Source organism: Ascaphus truei, unplaced genomic scaffold, assembly GCF_040206685.1.
Source record: "Ascaphus truei isolate aAscTru1 unplaced genomic scaffold, aAscTru1.hap1 HAP1_SCAFFOLD_282, whole genome shotgun sequence".
Lineage (NCBI taxonomy): Eukaryota > Metazoa > Chordata > Amphibia > Anura > Ascaphidae > Ascaphus > Ascaphus truei.
In genome coordinates this window covers 224,634-241,569 of record NW_027455772.1, presented here as the reverse complement: position 1 = coordinate 241,569, position 16,936 = coordinate 224,634, and the positions used below count along the sequence as shown (strand labels likewise).

General features: G+C 42.1%; 39 non-coding genes across 39 annotated transcripts; all 39 read right to left on the bottom strand.

Moving 5' to 3' along the window:
- Position 1: 1 nt before the first annotated feature.
- On the bottom strand, positions 2-120 carry LOC142482422 (5S ribosomal RNA). The gene has a single exon (XR_012796659.1). It is a non-coding gene; the product is annotated as a 5S ribosomal RNA (ribosomal RNA).
- Positions 121-406: 286 nt separating this feature from the next.
- LOC142482574 (5S ribosomal RNA) lies at positions 407-525 on the bottom strand. Its single transcript, XR_012796783.1, has one exon. It is a non-coding gene; the product is annotated as a 5S ribosomal RNA (ribosomal RNA).
- A 286-nt stretch (positions 526-811) lies between these two features.
- LOC142481988 (5S ribosomal RNA) lies at positions 812-930 on the bottom strand. Its single transcript, XR_012796239.1, has one exon. It is a non-coding gene; the product is annotated as a 5S ribosomal RNA (ribosomal RNA).
- Positions 931-1,216: 286 nt separating this feature from the next.
- LOC142481987 (5S ribosomal RNA) lies at positions 1,217-1,335 on the bottom strand. The gene has a single exon (XR_012796238.1). It is a non-coding gene; the product is annotated as a 5S ribosomal RNA (ribosomal RNA).
- Positions 1,336-1,621: 286 nt separating this feature from the next.
- LOC142482573 (5S ribosomal RNA) lies at positions 1,622-1,740 on the bottom strand. The gene has a single exon (XR_012796782.1). It is a non-coding gene; the product is annotated as a 5S ribosomal RNA (ribosomal RNA).
- A 286-nt stretch (positions 1,741-2,026) lies between these two features.
- LOC142481986 (5S ribosomal RNA) lies at positions 2,027-2,145 on the bottom strand. The gene has a single exon (XR_012796237.1). It is a non-coding gene; the product is annotated as a 5S ribosomal RNA (ribosomal RNA).
- A 286-nt stretch (positions 2,146-2,431) lies between these two features.
- LOC142481985 (5S ribosomal RNA) lies at positions 2,432-2,550 on the bottom strand. Its single transcript, XR_012796236.1, has one exon. It is a non-coding gene; the product is annotated as a 5S ribosomal RNA (ribosomal RNA).
- A 286-nt stretch (positions 2,551-2,836) lies between these two features.
- Positions 2,837-2,955, bottom strand: LOC142481984 (5S ribosomal RNA). The gene has a single exon (XR_012796235.1). It is a non-coding gene; the product is annotated as a 5S ribosomal RNA (ribosomal RNA).
- A 286-nt stretch (positions 2,956-3,241) lies between these two features.
- Positions 3,242-3,360, bottom strand: LOC142481983 (5S ribosomal RNA). The gene has a single exon (XR_012796234.1). It is a non-coding gene; the product is annotated as a 5S ribosomal RNA (ribosomal RNA).
- A 286-nt stretch (positions 3,361-3,646) lies between these two features.
- Positions 3,647-3,765, bottom strand: LOC142481981 (5S ribosomal RNA). Its single transcript, XR_012796232.1, has one exon. It is a non-coding gene; the product is annotated as a 5S ribosomal RNA (ribosomal RNA).
- Positions 3,766-4,051: 286 nt separating this feature from the next.
- On the bottom strand, positions 4,052-4,170 carry LOC142482572 (5S ribosomal RNA). The gene has a single exon (XR_012796781.1). It is a non-coding gene; the product is annotated as a 5S ribosomal RNA (ribosomal RNA).
- A 286-nt stretch (positions 4,171-4,456) lies between these two features.
- LOC142481980 (5S ribosomal RNA) lies at positions 4,457-4,575 on the bottom strand. The gene has a single exon (XR_012796231.1). It is a non-coding gene; the product is annotated as a 5S ribosomal RNA (ribosomal RNA).
- A 286-nt stretch (positions 4,576-4,861) lies between these two features.
- LOC142481979 (5S ribosomal RNA) lies at positions 4,862-4,980 on the bottom strand. The gene has a single exon (XR_012796230.1). It is a non-coding gene; the product is annotated as a 5S ribosomal RNA (ribosomal RNA).
- Positions 4,981-5,656: 676 nt separating this feature from the next.
- LOC142482421 (5S ribosomal RNA) lies at positions 5,657-5,775 on the bottom strand. Its single transcript, XR_012796658.1, has one exon. It is a non-coding gene; the product is annotated as a 5S ribosomal RNA (ribosomal RNA).
- A 286-nt stretch (positions 5,776-6,061) lies between these two features.
- Positions 6,062-6,180, bottom strand: LOC142482571 (5S ribosomal RNA). Its single transcript, XR_012796780.1, has one exon. It is a non-coding gene; the product is annotated as a 5S ribosomal RNA (ribosomal RNA).
- A 286-nt stretch (positions 6,181-6,466) lies between these two features.
- On the bottom strand, positions 6,467-6,585 carry LOC142481978 (5S ribosomal RNA). The gene has a single exon (XR_012796229.1). It is a non-coding gene; the product is annotated as a 5S ribosomal RNA (ribosomal RNA).
- A 286-nt stretch (positions 6,586-6,871) lies between these two features.
- Positions 6,872-6,990, bottom strand: LOC142481977 (5S ribosomal RNA). Its single transcript, XR_012796228.1, has one exon. It is a non-coding gene; the product is annotated as a 5S ribosomal RNA (ribosomal RNA).
- A 286-nt stretch (positions 6,991-7,276) lies between these two features.
- LOC142482570 (5S ribosomal RNA) lies at positions 7,277-7,395 on the bottom strand. Its single transcript, XR_012796779.1, has one exon. It is a non-coding gene; the product is annotated as a 5S ribosomal RNA (ribosomal RNA).
- A 286-nt stretch (positions 7,396-7,681) lies between these two features.
- On the bottom strand, positions 7,682-7,800 carry LOC142481976 (5S ribosomal RNA). Its single transcript, XR_012796227.1, has one exon. It is a non-coding gene; the product is annotated as a 5S ribosomal RNA (ribosomal RNA).
- Positions 7,801-8,086: 286 nt separating this feature from the next.
- On the bottom strand, positions 8,087-8,205 carry LOC142481975 (5S ribosomal RNA). Its single transcript, XR_012796226.1, has one exon. It is a non-coding gene; the product is annotated as a 5S ribosomal RNA (ribosomal RNA).
- Positions 8,206-8,491: 286 nt separating this feature from the next.
- Positions 8,492-8,610, bottom strand: LOC142481974 (5S ribosomal RNA). Its single transcript, XR_012796225.1, has one exon. It is a non-coding gene; the product is annotated as a 5S ribosomal RNA (ribosomal RNA).
- A 286-nt stretch (positions 8,611-8,896) lies between these two features.
- LOC142481973 (5S ribosomal RNA) lies at positions 8,897-9,015 on the bottom strand. Its single transcript, XR_012796224.1, has one exon. It is a non-coding gene; the product is annotated as a 5S ribosomal RNA (ribosomal RNA).
- Positions 9,016-9,301: 286 nt separating this feature from the next.
- On the bottom strand, positions 9,302-9,420 carry LOC142481972 (5S ribosomal RNA). Its single transcript, XR_012796223.1, has one exon. It is a non-coding gene; the product is annotated as a 5S ribosomal RNA (ribosomal RNA).
- Positions 9,421-9,706: 286 nt separating this feature from the next.
- Positions 9,707-9,825, bottom strand: LOC142482569 (5S ribosomal RNA). Its single transcript, XR_012796778.1, has one exon. It is a non-coding gene; the product is annotated as a 5S ribosomal RNA (ribosomal RNA).
- A 286-nt stretch (positions 9,826-10,111) lies between these two features.
- Positions 10,112-10,230, bottom strand: LOC142481970 (5S ribosomal RNA). Its single transcript, XR_012796221.1, has one exon. It is a non-coding gene; the product is annotated as a 5S ribosomal RNA (ribosomal RNA).
- A 286-nt stretch (positions 10,231-10,516) lies between these two features.
- LOC142481969 (5S ribosomal RNA) lies at positions 10,517-10,635 on the bottom strand. Its single transcript, XR_012796220.1, has one exon. It is a non-coding gene; the product is annotated as a 5S ribosomal RNA (ribosomal RNA).
- Positions 10,636-11,311: 676 nt separating this feature from the next.
- LOC142482420 (5S ribosomal RNA) lies at positions 11,312-11,430 on the bottom strand. The gene has a single exon (XR_012796657.1). It is a non-coding gene; the product is annotated as a 5S ribosomal RNA (ribosomal RNA).
- A 286-nt stretch (positions 11,431-11,716) lies between these two features.
- Positions 11,717-11,835, bottom strand: LOC142482568 (5S ribosomal RNA). The gene has a single exon (XR_012796777.1). It is a non-coding gene; the product is annotated as a 5S ribosomal RNA (ribosomal RNA).
- A 286-nt stretch (positions 11,836-12,121) lies between these two features.
- On the bottom strand, positions 12,122-12,240 carry LOC142481968 (5S ribosomal RNA). Its single transcript, XR_012796219.1, has one exon. It is a non-coding gene; the product is annotated as a 5S ribosomal RNA (ribosomal RNA).
- A 286-nt stretch (positions 12,241-12,526) lies between these two features.
- LOC142481967 (5S ribosomal RNA) lies at positions 12,527-12,645 on the bottom strand. Its single transcript, XR_012796218.1, has one exon. It is a non-coding gene; the product is annotated as a 5S ribosomal RNA (ribosomal RNA).
- Positions 12,646-12,931: 286 nt separating this feature from the next.
- Positions 12,932-13,050, bottom strand: LOC142482566 (5S ribosomal RNA). Its single transcript, XR_012796775.1, has one exon. It is a non-coding gene; the product is annotated as a 5S ribosomal RNA (ribosomal RNA).
- Positions 13,051-13,336: 286 nt separating this feature from the next.
- LOC142481966 (5S ribosomal RNA) lies at positions 13,337-13,455 on the bottom strand. Its single transcript, XR_012796217.1, has one exon. It is a non-coding gene; the product is annotated as a 5S ribosomal RNA (ribosomal RNA).
- A 286-nt stretch (positions 13,456-13,741) lies between these two features.
- Positions 13,742-13,860, bottom strand: LOC142481965 (5S ribosomal RNA). The gene has a single exon (XR_012796216.1). It is a non-coding gene; the product is annotated as a 5S ribosomal RNA (ribosomal RNA).
- Positions 13,861-14,146: 286 nt separating this feature from the next.
- LOC142481964 (5S ribosomal RNA) lies at positions 14,147-14,265 on the bottom strand. Its single transcript, XR_012796215.1, has one exon. It is a non-coding gene; the product is annotated as a 5S ribosomal RNA (ribosomal RNA).
- Positions 14,266-14,551: 286 nt separating this feature from the next.
- On the bottom strand, positions 14,552-14,670 carry LOC142481963 (5S ribosomal RNA). Its single transcript, XR_012796214.1, has one exon. It is a non-coding gene; the product is annotated as a 5S ribosomal RNA (ribosomal RNA).
- Positions 14,671-14,956: 286 nt separating this feature from the next.
- LOC142481962 (5S ribosomal RNA) lies at positions 14,957-15,075 on the bottom strand. The gene has a single exon (XR_012796213.1). It is a non-coding gene; the product is annotated as a 5S ribosomal RNA (ribosomal RNA).
- A 286-nt stretch (positions 15,076-15,361) lies between these two features.
- On the bottom strand, positions 15,362-15,480 carry LOC142482565 (5S ribosomal RNA). The gene has a single exon (XR_012796774.1). It is a non-coding gene; the product is annotated as a 5S ribosomal RNA (ribosomal RNA).
- A 286-nt stretch (positions 15,481-15,766) lies between these two features.
- On the bottom strand, positions 15,767-15,885 carry LOC142481960 (5S ribosomal RNA). The gene has a single exon (XR_012796212.1). It is a non-coding gene; the product is annotated as a 5S ribosomal RNA (ribosomal RNA).
- A 286-nt stretch (positions 15,886-16,171) lies between these two features.
- Positions 16,172-16,290, bottom strand: LOC142481958 (5S ribosomal RNA). Its single transcript, XR_012796210.1, has one exon. It is a non-coding gene; the product is annotated as a 5S ribosomal RNA (ribosomal RNA).
- Positions 16,291-16,936: the final 646 nt, after the last annotated feature.

The following is a 16,936-nucleotide window of genomic DNA, read 5'->3' as shown; positions in this document are numbered from 1 at the left end:
ACCCCTACAGCACCTGGTATTCCCAGGCAGTCTCCCAACCCAGGACTAATCAAGCCTCACCCTGCTTAGCTTCCGAGATCTGACGGGATCGGGCGCTTTCAAGGTAGTATGGCCGTAGGTGGAGATTGCTGTCTCATGATATCCTCTCATTCTTAAATCCATGAGCCTATATCTTGCTCCATGCATACACAGAGACTGAGAAAATGACAGGTGCACTCAAATGTACTATAGACGGAATTCTTGATGTCAGAATTCTATTTTGGAAGGTTGCATTGTGTTGAACTTTCTGAGGAAAAAACGATATATTTCTTTGCCACTGCGGGAAAAAAGTAGTAAAAAATGAAACATTTTCATTTGCTGCAAGGAATGCCATGTATATTTTCATTAGGGAAGCAAAAAATAAAAACACCCACAGCACCTGGTATTCCCAGGCAGTCTCCCAACCCAGTACTAATCAAGCCTCACCCTGCTTAGCTTCCGAGATCTGACGGGATCGGGCGCTTTCAAGGTAGTATGGCCGTAGGTGGAGATTGCTGTCTCATGATATCCTCTCATTCTTAAATCCATGAGCCTATATCTTGCTCCATGCATACACAGAGACTGAGAAAATGACAGGTGCACTCAAATGTACTATAGACGGAATTCTTGATGTCAGAATTCTATTTTGGAAGGTTGCATTGTGTTGAACTTTCAGAGGAAAAAACGATAGATTTCTTTGACACTGCGGGAAAAAAGTAGCAAGAAATGAAACATTTTCATTTGCTGCGAGGAATGCCATGTATATTTTCATTAGGGAAGCGAAAAATAAAAACCCCTACAGCACCTGGTATTCCCAGGCAGTCTCCCAACCCAGTACTAATCAAGCCTCACCCTGCTTAGCTTCCGAGATCTGACGGGATCGGGCGCTGTCAAGGTAGTATGGCCGTAGGTGGAGATTGCTGTCTCATGATATCCTCTCATTCTTAAATCCATGAGCCTATATCTTGCTCCATGCATACACAGAGACTGAGAAAATGACAGGTGCACTCAAATGTACTATAGACGGAATTCTTGATGTCAGAATTCTATTTTGGAAGGTTGCATTGTGTTGAACTTTCAGAGGAAAAAACGATATATTTCTTTGCCACTGCGGGAAAAAAGTAGCAAGAATTGAAACATTTTCATTTGCTGCGAGGAATGCCATGTATATTTTCATTAGGGAAGCGAAAAATAAAAACCCCTACAGCACCTGGTATTCCCAGGCAGTCTCCCAACCCAGTACTAATCAAGCCTCACCCTGCTTAGCTTCCGAGATCTGACGGGATCGGGCGCTGTCAAGGTAGTATGGCCGTAGGTGGAGATTGCTGTCTCATGATATCCTCTCATTCTTAAATCCATGAGCCTATATCTTGCTCCATGCATACACAGAGACTGAGAAAATGACAGGTGCACTCAAATGTACTATAGACGGAATTCTTGATGTCAGAATTCTATTTTGGAAGGTTGCATTGTGTTGAACTTTCTGAGGAAAAAACGATATATTTCTTTGCCACTGCGGGAAAAAAGTAGTAAAAAATGAAACATTTTCATTTGCTGCAAGGAATGCCATGTATATTTTCATTAGGGAAGCAAAAAATAAAAACACCCACAGCACCTGGTATTCCCAGGCAGTCTCCCAACCCAGTACTAATCAAGCCTCACCCTGCTTAGCTTCCGAGATCTGACGGGATCGGGCGCTTTCAAGGTAGTATGGCCGTAGGTGGAGATTGCTGTCTCATGATATCCTCTCATTCTTAAATCCATGAGCCTATATCTTGCTCCATGCATACACAGAGACTGAGAAAATGACAGGTGCACTCAAATGTACTATAGACGGAATTCTTGATGTCAGAATTCTATTTTGGAAGGTTGCATTGTGTTGAACTTTCAGAGGAAAAAACGATATATTTCTTTGCCACTGCGGGAAAAAAGTAGCAAGAAATGAAACATTTTCATTTGCTGCGAGGAATGCCATGTATATTTTCATTAGGGAAGCGAAAAATAAAAACCCCTACAGCACCTGGTATTCCCAGGCAGTCTCCCAACCCAGTACTAATCAAGCCTCACCCTGCTTAGCTTCCGAGATCTGACGGGATCGGGCGCTGTCAAGGTAGTATGGCCGTAGGTGGAGATTGCTGTCTCATGATATCCTCTCATTCTTAAATCCATGAGCCTATATCTTGCTCCATGCATACACAGAGACTGAGAAAATGACAGGTGCACTCAAATGTACTATAGACGGAATTCTTGATGTCAGAATTCTATTTTGGAAGGTTGCATTGTGTTGAACTTTCAGAGGAAAAAACGATAGATTTCTTTGCCACTGCGGGAAAAAAGTAGCAAGAAATGAAACATTTTCATTTGCTGCGAGGAATGCCATGTATATTTTCATTAGGGAAGCGAAAAATAAAAACCCCTACAGCACCTGGTATTCCCAGGCAGTCTCCCAACCCAGTACTAATCAAGCCTCACCCTGCTTAGCTTCCGAGATCTGACGGGATCGGGCGCTGTCAAGGTAGTATGGCCGTAGGTGGAGATTGCTGTCTCATGATATCCTCTCATTCTTAAATCCATGAGCCTATATCTTGCTCCATGCATACACAGAGACTGAGAAAATGACAGGTGCACTCAAATGTACTATAGACGGAATTCTTGATGTCAGAATTCTATTTTGGAAGGTTGCATTGTGTTGAACTTTCAGAGGAAAAAACGATATATTTCTTTGCCACTGCGGGAAAAAAGTAGCAAGAAATGAAACATTTTCATTTGCTGCGAGGAATGCCATGTATATTTTCATTAGGGAAGCGAAAAATAAAAACCCCTACAGCACCTGGTATTCCCAGGCAGTCTCCCAACCCAGTACTAATCAAGCCTCACCCTGCTTAGCTTCCGAGATCTGACGGGATCGGGCGCTGTCAAGGTAGTATGGCCGTAGGTGGAGATTGCTGTCTCATGATATCCTCTCATTCTTAAATCCATGAGCCTATATCTTGCTCCATGCATACACAGAGACTGAGAAAATGACAGGTGCACTCAAATGTACTATAGACGGAATTCTTGATGTCAGAATTCTATTTTGGAAGGTTGCATTGTGTTGAACTTTCAGAGGAAAAAACGATAGATTTCTTTGCCACTGCGGGAAAAAAGTAGCAAGAAATGAAACATTTTCATTTGCTGCGAGGAATGCCATGTATATTTTCATTAGGGAAGCGAAAAATAAAAACCCCTACAGCACCTGGTATTCCCAGGCAGTCTCCCAACCCAGTACTAATCAAGCCTCACCCTGCTTAGCTTCCGAGATCTGACGGGATCGGGCGCTGTCAAGGTAGTATGGCCGTAGGTGGAGATTGCTGTCTCATGATATCCTCTCATTCTTAAATCCATGAGCCTATATCTTGCTCCATGCATACACAGAGACTGAGAAAATGACAGGTGCACTCAAATGTACTATAGACGGAATTCTTGATGTCAGAATTCTATTTTGGAAGGTTGCATTGTGTTGAACTTTCAGAGGAAAAAACGATATATTTCTTTGCCACTGCGGGAAAAAAGTAGCAAGAATTGAAACATTTTCATTTGCTGCGAGGAATGCCATGTATATTTTCATTAGGGAAGCGAAAAATAAAAACCCCTACAGCACCTGGTATTCCCAGGCAGTCTCCCAACCCAGTACTAATCAAGCCTCACCCTGCTTAGCTTCCGAGATCTGACGGGATCGGGCGCTGTCAAGGTAGTATGGCCGTAGGTGGAGATTGCTGTCTCATGATATCCTCTCATTCTTAAATCCATGAGCCTATATCTTGCTCCATGCATACACAGAGACTGAGAAAATGACAGGTGCACTCAAATGTACTATAGACGGAATTCTTGATGTCAGAATTCTATTTTGGAAGGTTGCATTGTGTTGAACTTTCTGAGGAAAAAACGATATATTTCTTTGCCACTGCGGGAAAAAAGTAGTAAAAAATGAAACATTTTCATTTGCTGCAAGGAATGCCATGTATATTTTCATTAGGGAAGCAAAAAATAAAAACACCCACAGCACCTGGTATTCCCAGGCAGTCTCCCAACCCAGTACTAATCAAGCCTCACCCTGCTTAGCTTCCGAGATCTGACGGGATCGGGCGCTTTCAAGGTAGTATGGCCGTAGGTGGAGATTGCTGTCTCATGATATCCTCTCATTCTTAAATCCATGAGCCTATATCTTGCTCCATGCATACACAGAGACTGAGAAAATGACAGGTGCACTCAAATGTACTATAGACGGAATTCTTGATGTCAGAATTCTATTTTGGAAGGTTGCATTGTGTTGAACTTTCAGAGGAAAAAACGATAGATTTCTTTGACACTGCGGGAAAAAAGTAGCAAGAAATGAAACATTTTCATTTGCTGCGAGGAATGCCATGTATATTTTCATTAGGGAAGCGAAAAATAAAAACCCCTACAGCACCTGGTATTCCCAGGCAGTCTCCCAACCCAGTACTAATCAAGCCTCACCCTGCTTAGCTTCCGAGATCTGACGGGATCGGGCGCTGTCAAGGTAGTATGGCCGTAGGTGGAGATTGCTGTCTCATGATATCCTCTCATTCTTAAATCCATGAGCCTATATCTTGCTCCATGCATACACAGAGACTGAGAAAATGACAGGTGCACTCAAATGTACTATAGACGGAATTCTTGATGTCAGAATTCTATTTTGGAAGGTTGCATTGTGTTGAACTTTCAGAGGAAAAAACGATATATTTCTTTGCCACTGCGGGAAAAAAGTAGCAAGAATTGAAACATTTTCATTTGCTGCGAGGAATGCCATGTATATTTTCATTAGGGAAGCGAAAAATAAAAACCCCTACAGCACCTGGTATTCCCAGGCAGTCTCCCAACCCAGTACTAATCAAGCCTCACCCTGCTTAGCTTCCGAGATCTGACGGGATCGGGCGCTGTCAAGGTAGTATGGCCGTAGGTGGAGATTGCTGTCTCATGATATCCTCTCATTCTTAAATCCATGAGCCTATATCTTGCTCCATGCATACACAGAGACTGAGAAAATGACAGGTGCACTCAAAAGTACTATAGACGGAATTCTTGATGTCAGAATTCTATTTTGGAAGGTTGCATTGTGTTGAACTTTCAGAGGAAAAAACGATAGATTTCTTTGCCACTGCGGGAAAAAAGTAGTAAAAAATTTCAGAGGTGCCTATATTCAACCTCCTCCTGTTTGGATTTGAACTCACTATCTCTTCCAAGTATCAGCTTGAACACTGCACACCCCAACTCTGTGAGCCACAAGCTCACCATATAACATGCTGAGTGTTCTGAGGCCTGTATGATATATTTCTAAATGACATGGGAGGCATAAGTGTATTATTGTGACCGTTAAAAAAATACATTCTTGAAGAATTACCTTAAATGGAGAAATTAAATCAGAGACTGAGAAAATGACAGGTGCACTCAAATATACTATAGACGGAATTCTTGATGTCAGAATTCTATTTTGGAAGGTTGCATTGTGTTGAACTTTCAGAGGAAAAAACAATATATTTCTTTGCCACTCCGGGAAAAAAGTAGCAAGAAATGAAACATTTTCATTTGCTGCGAGGAATGCCATGTATATTTTCATTAGGGAAGCGAAAAATAAAAACCCCTACAGCACCTGGTATTCCCAGGCAGTCTCCCAACCCAGGACTAATCAAGCCTCACCCTGCTTAGCTTCCGAGATCTGACGGGATCGGGCGCTTTCAAGGTAGTATGGCCGTAGGTGGAGATTGCTGTCTCATGATATCCTCTCATTCTTAAATCCATGAGCCTATATCTTGCTCCATGCATACACAGAGACTGAGAAAATGACAGGTGCACTCAAATGTACTATAGACGGAATTCTTGATGTCAGAATTCTATTTTGGAAGGTTGCATTGTGTTGAACTTTCTGAGGAAAAAACGATATATTTCTTTGCCACTGCGGGAAAAAAGTAGTAAAAAATGAAACATTTTCATTTGCTGCAAGGAATGCCATGTATATTTTCATTAGGGAAGCAAAAAATAAAAACACCCACAGCACCTGGTATTCCCAGGCAGTCTCCCAACCCAGTACTAATCAAGCCTCACCCTGCTTAGCTTCCGAGATCTGACGGGATCGGGCGCTTTCAAGGTAGTATGGCCGTAGGTGGAGATTGCTGTCTCATGATATCCTCTCATTCTTAAATCCATGAGCCTATATCTTGCTCCATGCATACACAGAGACTGAGAAAATGACAGGTGCACTCAAATGTACTATAGACGGAATTCTTGATGTCAGAATTCTATTTTGGAAGGTTGCATTGTGTTGAACTTTCAGAGGAAAAAACGATAGATTTCTTTGACACTGCGGGAAAAAAGTAGCAAGAAATGAAACATTTTCATTTGCTGCGAGGAATGCCATGTATATTTTCATTAGGGAAGCGAAAAATAAAAACCCCTACAGCACCTGGTATTCCCAGGCAGTCTCCCAACCCAGTACTAATCAAGCCTCACCCTGCTTAGCTTCCGAGATCTGACGGGATCGGGCGCTGTCAAGGTAGTATGGCCGTAGGTGGAGATTGCTGTCTCATGATATCCTCTCATTCTTAAATCCATGAGCCTATATCTTGCTCCATGCATACACAGAGACTGAGAAAATGACAGGTGCACTCAAATGTACTATAGACGGAATTCTTGATGTCAGAATTCTATTTTGGAAGGTTGCATTGTGTTGAACTTTCAGAGGAAAAAACGATATATTTCTTTGCCACTGCGGGAAAAAAGTAGCAAGAATTGAAACATTTTCATTTGCTGCGAGGAATGCCATGTATATTTTCATTAGGGAAGCGAAAAATAAAAACCCCTACAGCACCTGGTATTCCCAGGCAGTCTCCCAACCCAGTACTAATCAAGCCTCACCCTGCTTAGCTTCCGAGATCTGACGGGATCGGGCGCTGTCAAGGTAGTATGGCCGTAGGTGGAGATTGCTGTCTCATGATATCCTCTCATTCTTAAATCCATGAGCCTATATCTTGCTCCATGCATACACAGAGACTGAGAAAATGACAGGTGCACTCAAATGTACTATAGACGGAATTCTTGATGTCAGAATTCTATTTTGGAAGGTTGCATTGTGTTGAACTTTCTGAGGAAAAAACGATATATTTCTTTGCCACTGCGGGAAAAAAGTAGTAAAAAATGAAACATTTTCATTTGCTGCAAGGAATGCCATGTATATTTTCATTAGGGAAGCAAAAAATAAAAACACCCACAGCACCTGGTATTCCCAGGCAGTCTCCCAACCCAGTACTAATCAAGCCTCACCCTGCTTAGCTTCCGAGATCTGACGGGATCGGGCGCTTTCAAGGTAGTATGGCCGTAGGTGGAGATTGCTGTCTCATGATATCCTCTCATTCTTAAATCCATGAGCCTATATCTTGCTCCATGCATACACAGAGACTGAGAAAATGACAGGTGCACTCAAATGTACTATAGACGGAATTCTTGATGTCAGAATTCTATTTTGGAAGGTTGCATTGTGTTGAACTTTCAGAGGAAAAAACGATATATTTCTTTGCCACTGCGGGAAAAAAGTAGCAAGAAATGAAACATTTTCATTTGCTGCGAGGAATGCCATGTATATTTTCATTAGGGAAGCGAAAAATAAAAACCCCTACAGCACCTGGTATTCCCAGGCAGTCTCCCAACCCAGTACTAATCAAGCCTCACCCTGCTTAGCTTCCGAGATCTGACGGGATCGGGCGCTGTCAAGGTAGTATGGCCGTAGGTGGAGATTGCTGTCTCATGATATCCTCTCATTCTTAAATCCATGAGCCTATATCTTGCTCCATGCATACACAGAGACTGAGAAAATGACAGGTGCACTCAAATGTACTATAGACGGAATTCTTGATGTCAGAATTCTATTTTGGAAGGTTGCATTGTGTTGAACTTTCAGAGGAAAAAACGATAGATTTCTTTGCCACTGCGGGAAAAAAGTAGCAAGAAATGAAACATTTTCATTTGCTGCGAGGAATGCCATGTATATTTTCATTAGGGAAGCGAAAAATAAAAACCCCTACAGCACCTGGTATTCCCAGGCAGTCTCCCAACCCAGTACTAATCAAGCCTCACCCTGCTTAGCTTCCGAGATCTGACGGGATCGGGCGCTGTCAAGGTAGTATGGCCGTAGGTGGAGATTGCTGTCTCATGATATCCTCTCATTCTTAAATCCATGAGCCTATATCTTGCTCCATGCATACACAGAGACTGAGAAAATGACAGGTGCACTCAAATGTACTATAGACGGAATTCTTGATGTCAGAATTCTATTTTGGAAGGTTGCATTGTGTTGAACTTTCAGAGGAAAAAACGATATATTTCTTTGCCACTGCGGGAAAAAAGTAGCAAGAAATGAAACATTTTCATTTGCTGCGAGGAATGCCATGTATATTTTCATTAGGGAAGCGAAAAATAAAAACCCCTACAGCACCTGGTATTCCCAGGCAGTCTCCCAACCCAGTACTAATCAAGCCTCACCCTGCTTAGCTTCCGAGATCTGACGGGATCGGGCGCTGTCAAGGTAGTATGGCCGTAGGTGGAGATTGCTGTCTCATGATATCCTCTCATTCTTAAATCCATGAGCCTATATCTTGCTCCATGCATACACAGAGACTGAGAAAATGACAGGTGCACTCAAATGTACTATAGACGGAATTCTTGATGTCAGAATTCTATTTTGGAAGGTTGCATTGTGTTGAACTTTCAGAGGAAAAAACGATAGATTTCTTTGCCACTGCGGGAAAAAAGTAGCAAGAAATGAAACATTTTCATTTGCTGCGAGGAATGCCATGTATATTTTCATTAGGGAAGCGAAAAATAAAAACCCCTACAGCACCTGGTATTCCCAGGCAGTCTCCCAACCCAGTACTAATCAAGCCTCACCCTGCTTAGCTTCCGAGATCTGACGGGATCGGGCGCTGTCAAGGTAGTATGGCCGTAGGTGGAGATTGCTGTCTCATGATATCCTCTCATTCTTAAATCCATGAGCCTATATCTTGCTCCATGCATACACAGAGACTGAGAAAATGACAGGTGCACTCAAATGTACTATAGACGGAATTCTTGATGTCAGAATTCTATTTTGGAAGGTTGCATTGTGTTGAACTTTCAGAGGAAAAAACGATATATTTCTTTGCCACTGCGGGAAAAAAGTAGCAAGAATTGAAACATTTTCATTTGCTGCGAGGAATGCCATGTATATTTTCATTAGGGAAGCGAAAAATAAAAACCCCTACAGCACCTGGTATTCCCAGGCAGTCTCCCAACCCAGTACTAATCAAGCCTCACCCTGCTTAGCTTCCGAGATCTGACGGGATCGGGCGCTGTCAAGGTAGTATGGCCGTAGGTGGAGATTGCTGTCTCATGATATCCTCTCATTCTTAAATCCATGAGCCTATATCTTGCTCCATGCATACACAGAGACTGAGAAAATGACAGGTGCACTCAAATGTACTATAGACGGAATTCTTGATGTCAGAATTCTATTTTGGAAGGTTGCATTGTGTTGAACTTTCTGAGGAAAAAACGATATATTTCTTTGCCACTGCGGGAAAAAAGTAGTAAAAAATGAAACATTTTCATTTGCTGCAAGGAATGCCATGTATATTTTCATTAGGGAAGCAAAAAATAAAAACACCCACAGCACCTGGTATTCCCAGGCAGTCTCCCAACCCAGTACTAATCAAGCCTCACCCTGCTTAGCTTCCGAGATCTGACGGGATCGGGCGCTTTCAAGGTAGTATGGCCGTAGGTGGAGATTGCTGTCTCATGATATCCTCTCATTCTTAAATCCATGAGCCTATATCTTGCTCCATGCATACACAGAGACTGAGAAAATGACAGGTGCACTCAAATGTACTATAGACGGAATTCTTGATGTCAGAATTCTATTTTGGAAGGTTGCATTGTGTTGAACTTTCAGAGGAAAAAACGATAGATTTCTTTGACACTGCGGGAAAAAAGTAGCAAGAAATGAAACATTTTCATTTGCTGCGAGGAATGCCATGTATATTTTCATTAGGGAAGCGAAAAATAAAAACCCCTACAGCACCTGGTATTCCCAGGCAGTCTCCCAACCCAGTACTAATCAAGCCTCACCCTGCTTAGCTTCCGAGATCTGACGGGATCGGGCGCTGTCAAGGTAGTATGGCCGTAGGTGGAGATTGCTGTCTCATGATATCCTCTCATTCTTAAATCCATGAGCCTATATCTTGCTCCATGCATACACAGAGACTGAGAAAATGACAGGTGCACTCAAATGTACTATAGACGGAATTCTTGATGTCAGAATTCTATTTTGGAAGGTTGCATTGTGTTGAACTTTCAGAGGAAAAAACGATATATTTCTTTGCCACTGCGGGAAAAAAGTAGCAAGAATTGAAACATTTTCATTTGCTGCGAGGAATGCCATGTATATTTTCATTAGGGAAGCGAAAAATAAAAACCCCTACAGCACCTGGTATTCCCAGGCAGTCTCCCAACCCAGTACTAATCAAGCCTCACCCTGCTTAGCTTCCGAGATCTGACGGGATCGGGCGCTGTCAAGGTAGTATGGCCGTAGGTGGAGATTGCTGTCTCATGATATCCTCTCATTCTTAAATCCATGAGCCTATATCTTGCTCCATGCATACACAGAGACTGAGAAAATGACAGGTGCACTCAAAAGTACTATAGACGGAATTCTTGATGTCAGAATTCTATTTTGGAAGGTTGCATTGTGTTGAACTTTCAGAGGAAAAAACGATAGATTTCTTTGCCACTGCGGGAAAAAAGTAGTAAAAAATTTCAGAGGTGCCTATATTCAACCTCCTCCTGTTTGGATTTGAACTCACTATCTCTTCCAAGTATCAGCTTGAACACTGCACACCCCAACTCTGTGAGCCACAAGCTCACCATATAACATGCTGAGTGTTCTGAGGCCTGTATGATATATTTCTAAATGACATGGGAGGCATAAGTGTATTATTGTGACCGTTAAAAAAATACATTCTTGAAGAATTACCTTAAATGGAGAAATTAAATCAGAGACTGAGAAAATGACAGGTGCACTCAAATATACTATAGACGGAATTCTTGATGTCAGAATTCTATTTTGGAAGGTTGCATTGTGTTGAACTTTCAGAGGAAAAAACAATATATTTCTTTGCCACTCCGGGAAAAAAGTAGCAAGAAATGAAACATTTTCATTTGCTGCGAGGAATGCCATGTATATTTTCATTAGGGAAGCGAAAAATAAAAACCCCTACAGCACCTGGTATTCCCAGGCAGTCTCCCAACCCAGGACTAATCAAGCCTCACCCTGCTTAGCTTCCGAGATCTGACGGGATCGGGCGCTTTCAAGGTAGTATGGCCGTAGGTGGAGATTGCTGTCTCATGATATCCTCTCATTCTTAAATCCATGAGCCTATATCTTGCTCCATGCATACACAGAGACTGAGAAAATGACAGGTGCACTCAAATGTACTATAGACGGAATTCTTGATGTCAGAATTCTATTTTGGAAGGTTGCATTGTGTTGAACTTTCTGAGGAAAAAACGATATATTTCTTTGCCACTGCGGGAAAAAAGTAGTAAAAAATGAAACATTTTCATTTGCTGCAAGGAATGCCATGTATATTTTCATTAGGGAAGCAAAAAATAAAAACACCCACAGCACCTGGTATTCCCAGGCAGTCTCCCAACCCAGTACTAATCAAGCCTCACCCTGCTTAGCTTCCGAGATCTGACGGGATCGGGCGCTTTCAAGGTAGTATGGCCGTAGGTGGAGATTGCTGTCTCATGATATCCTCTCATTCTTAAATCCATGAGCCTATATCTTGCTCCATGCATACACAGAGACTGAGAAAATGACAGGTGCACTCAAATGTACTATAGACGGAATTCTTGATGTCAGAATTCTATTTTGGAAGGTTGCATTGTGTTGAACTTTCAGAGGAAAAAACGATAGATTTCTTTGACACTGCGGGAAAAAAGTAGCAAGAAATGAAACATTTTCATTTGCTGCGAGGAATGCCATGTATATTTTCATTAGGGAAGCGAAAAATAAAAACCCCTACAGCACCTGGTATTCCCAGGCAGTCTCCCAACCCAGTACTAATCAAGCCTCACCCTGCTTAGCTTCCGAGATCTGACGGGATCGGGCGCTGTCAAGGTAGTATGGCCGTAGGTGGAGATTGCTGTCTCATGATATCCTCTCATTCTTAAATCCATGAGCCTATATCTTGCTCCATGCATACACAGAGACTGAGAAAATGACAGGTGCACTCAAATGTACTATAGACGGAATTCTTGATGTCAGAATTCTATTTTGGAAGGTTGCATTGTGTTGAACTTTCAGAGGAAAAAACGATATATTTCTTTGCCACTGCGGGAAAAAAGTAGCAAGAATTGAAACATTTTCATTTGCTGCGAGGAATGCCATGTATATTTTCATTAGGGAAGCGAAAAATAAAAACCCCTACAGCACCTGGTATTCCCAGGCAGTCTCCCAACCCAGTACTAATCAAGCCTCACCCTGCTTAGCTTCCGAGATCTGACGGGATCGGGCGCTGTCAAGGTAGTATGGCCGTAGGTGGAGATTGCTGTCTCATGATATCCTCTCATTCTTAAATCCATGAGCCTATATCTTGCTCCATGCATACACAGAGACTGAGAAAATGACAGGTGCACTCAAATGTACTATAGACGGAATTCTTGATGTCAGAATTCTATTTTGGAAGGTTGCATTGTGTTGAACTTTCTGAGGAAAAAACGATATATTTCTTTGCCACTGCGGGAAAAAAGTAGTAAAAAATGAAACATTTTCATTTGCTGCAAGGAATGCCATGTATATTTTCATTAGGGAAGCAAAAAATAAAAACACCCACAGCACCTGGTATTCCCAGGCAGTCTCCCAACCCAGTACTAATCAAGCCTCACCCTGCTTAGCTTCCGAGATCTGACGGGATCGGGCGCTTTCAAGGTAGTATGGCCGTAGGTGGAGATTGCTGTCTCATGATATCCTCTCATTCTTAAATCCATGAGCCTATATCTTGCTCCATGCATACACAGAGACTGAGAAAATGACAGGTGCACTCAAATGTACTATAGACGGAATTCTTGATGTCAGAATTCTATTTTGGAAGGTTGCATTGTGTTGAACTTTCAGAGGAAAAAACGATATATTTCTTTGCCACTGCGGGAAAAAAGTAGCAAGAAATGAAACATTTTCATTTGCTGCGAGGAATGCCATGTATATTTTCATTAGGGAAGCGAAAAATAAAAACCCCTACAGCACCTGGTATTCCCAGGCAGTCTCCCAACCCAGTACTAATCAAGCCTCACCCTGCTTAGCTTCCGAGATCTGACGGGATCGGGCGCTGTCAAGGTAGTATGGCCGTAGGTGGAGATTGCTGTCTCATGATATCCTCTCATTCTTAAATCCATGAGCCTATATCTTGCTCCATGCATACACAGAGACTGAGAAAATGACAGGTGCACTCAAATGTACTATAGACGGAATTCTTGATGTCAGAATTCTATTTTGGAAGGTTGCATTGTGTTGAACTTTCAGAGGAAAAAACGATAGATTTCTTTGCCACTGCGGGAAAAAAGTAGCAAGAAATGAAACATTTTCATTTGCTGCGAGGAATGCCATGTATATTTTCATTAGGGAAGCGAAAAATAAAAACCCCTACAGCACCTGGTATTCCCAGGCAGTCTCCCAACCCAGTACTAATCAAGCCTCACCCTGCTTAGCTTCCGAGATCTGACGGGATCGGGCGCTGTCAAGGTAGTATGGCCGTAGGTGGAGATTGCTGTCTCATGATATCCTCTCATTCTTAAATCCATGAGCCTATATCTTGCTCCATGCATACACAGAGACTGAGAAAATGACAGGTGCACTCAAATGTACTATAGACGGAATTCTTGATGTCAGAATTCTATTTTGGAAGGTTGCATTGTGTTGAACTTTCAGAGGAAAAAACGATATATTTCTTTGCCACTGCGGGAAAAAAGTAGCAAGAAATGAAACATTTTCATTTGCTGCGAGGAATGCCATGTATATTTTCATTAGGGAAGCGAAAAATAAAAACCCCTACAGCACCTGGTATTCCCAGGCAGTCTCCCAACCCAGTACTAATCAAGCCTCACCCTGCTTAGCTTCCGAGATCTGACGGGATCGGGCGCTGTCAAGGTAGTATGGCCGTAGGTGGAGATTGCTGTCTCATGATATCCTCTCATTCTTAAATCCATGAGCCTATATCTTGCTCCATGCATACACAGAGACTGAGAAAATGACAGGTGCACTCAAATGTACTATAGACGGAATTCTTGATGTCAGAATTCTATTTTGGAAGGTTGCATTGTGTTGAACTTTCAGAGGAAAAAACGATAGATTTCTTTGCCACTGCGGGAAAAAAGTAGCAAGAAATGAAACATTTTCATTTGCTGCGAGGAATGCCATGTATATTTTCATTAGGGAAGCGAAAAATAAAAACCCCTACAGCACCTGGTATTCCCAGGCAGTCTCCCAACCCAGTACTAATCAAGCCTCACCCTGCTTAGCTTCCGAGATCTGACGGGATCGGGCGCTGTCAAGGTAGTATGGCCGTAGGTGGAGATTGCTGTCTCATGATATCCTCTCATTCTTAAATCCATGAGCCTATATCTTGCTCCATGCATACACAGAGACTGAGAAAATGACAGGTGCACTCAAATGTACTATAGACGGAATTCTTGATGTCAGAATTCTATTTTGGAAGGTTGCATTGTGTTGAACTTTCAGAGGAAAAAACGATATATTTCTTTGCCACTGCGGGAAAAAAGTAGCAAGAATTGAAACATTTTCATTTGCTGCGAGGAATGCCATGTATATTTTCATTAGGGAAGCGAAAAATAAAAACCCCTACAGCACCTGGTATTCCCAGGCAGTCTCCCAACCCAGTACTAATCAAGCCTCACCCTGCTTAGCTTCCGAGATCTGACGGGATCGGGCGCTGTCAAGGTAGTATGGCCGTAGGTGGAGATTGCTGTCTCATGATATCCTCTCATTCTTAAATCCATGAGCCTATATCTTGCTCCATGCATACACAGAGACTGAGAAAATGACAGGTGCACTCAAATGTACTATAGACGGAATTCTTGATGTCAGAATTCTATTTTGGAAGGTTGCATTGTGTTGAACTTTCTGAGGAAAAAACGATATATTTCTTTGCCACTGCGGGAAAAAAGTAGTAAAAAATGAAACATTTTCATTTGCTGCAAGGAATGCCATGTATATTTTCATTAGGGAAGCAAAAAATAAAAACACCCACAGCACCTGGTATTCCCAGGCAGTCTCCCAACCCAGTACTAATCAAGCCTCACCCTGCTTAGCTTCCGAGATCTGACGGGATCGGGCGCTTTCAAGGTAGTATGGCCGTAGGTGGAGATTGCTGTCTCATGATATCCTCTCATTCTTAAATCCATGAGCCTATATCTTGCTCCATGCATACACAGAGACTGAGAAAATGACAGGTGCACTCAAATGTACTATAGACGGAATTCTTGATGTCAGAATTCTATTTTGGAAGGTTGCATTGTGTTGAACTTTCAGAGGAAAAAACGATAGATTTCTTTGACACTGCGGGAAAAAAGTAGCAAGAAATGAAACATTTTCATTTGCTGCGAGGAATGCCATGTATATTTTCATTAGGGAAGCGAAAAATAAAAACCCCTACAGCACCTGGTATTCCCAGGCAGTCTCCCAACCCAGTACTAATCAAGCCTCACCCTGCTTAGCTTCCGAGATCTGACGGGATCGGGCGCTGTCAAGGTAGTATGGCCGTAGGTGGAGATTGCTGTCTCATGATATCCTCTCATTCTTAAATCCATGAGCCTATATCTTGCTCCATGCATACACAGAGACTGAGAAAATGACAGGTGCACTCAAATGTACTATAGACGGAATTCTTGATGTCAGAATTCTATTTTGGAAGGTTGCATTGTGTTGAACTTTCAGAGGAAAAAACGATATATTTCTTTGCCACTGCGGGAAAAAAGTAGCAAGAATTGAAACATTTTCATTTGCTGCGAGGAATGCCATGTATATTTTCATTAGGGAAGCGAAAAATAAAAACCCCTACAGCACCTGGTATTCCCAGGCAGTCTCCCAACCCAGTACTAATCAAGCCTCACCCTGCTTAGCTTCCGAGATCTGACGGGATCGGGCGCTGTCAAGGTAGTATGGCCGTAGGTGGAGATTGCTGTCTCATGATATCCTCTCATTCTTAAATCCATGAGCCTATATCTTGCTCCATGCATACACAGAGACTGAGAAAATGACAGGTGCACTCAAAAGTACTATAGACGGAATTCTTGATGTCAGAATTCTATTTTGGAAGGTTGCATTGTGTTGAACTTTCAGAGGAAAAAACGATAGATTTCTTTGCCACTGCGGGAAAAAAGTAGTAAAAAATTTCAGAGGTGCCTATATTCAACCTCCTCCTGTTTGGATTTGAACTCACTATCTCTTCCAAGTATCAGCTTGAACACTGCACACCCCAACTCTGTGAGCCACAAGCTCACCATATAACATGCTGAGTGTTCTGAGGCCTGTATGATATATTTCTAAATGACATGGGAGGCATAAGTGTATTATTGTGACCGTTAAAAAAATACATTCTTGAAGAATTACCTTAAATGGAGAAATTAAATCAGAGACTGAGAAAATGACAGGTGCACTCAAATATACTATAGACGGAATTCTTGATGTCAGAATTCTATTTTGGAAGGTTGCATTGTGTTGAACTTTCAGAGGAAAAAACAATATATTTCTTTGCCACTCCGGGAAAAAAGTAGCAAGAAATGAAACATTTTCATTTGCTGCGAGGAATGCCATGTA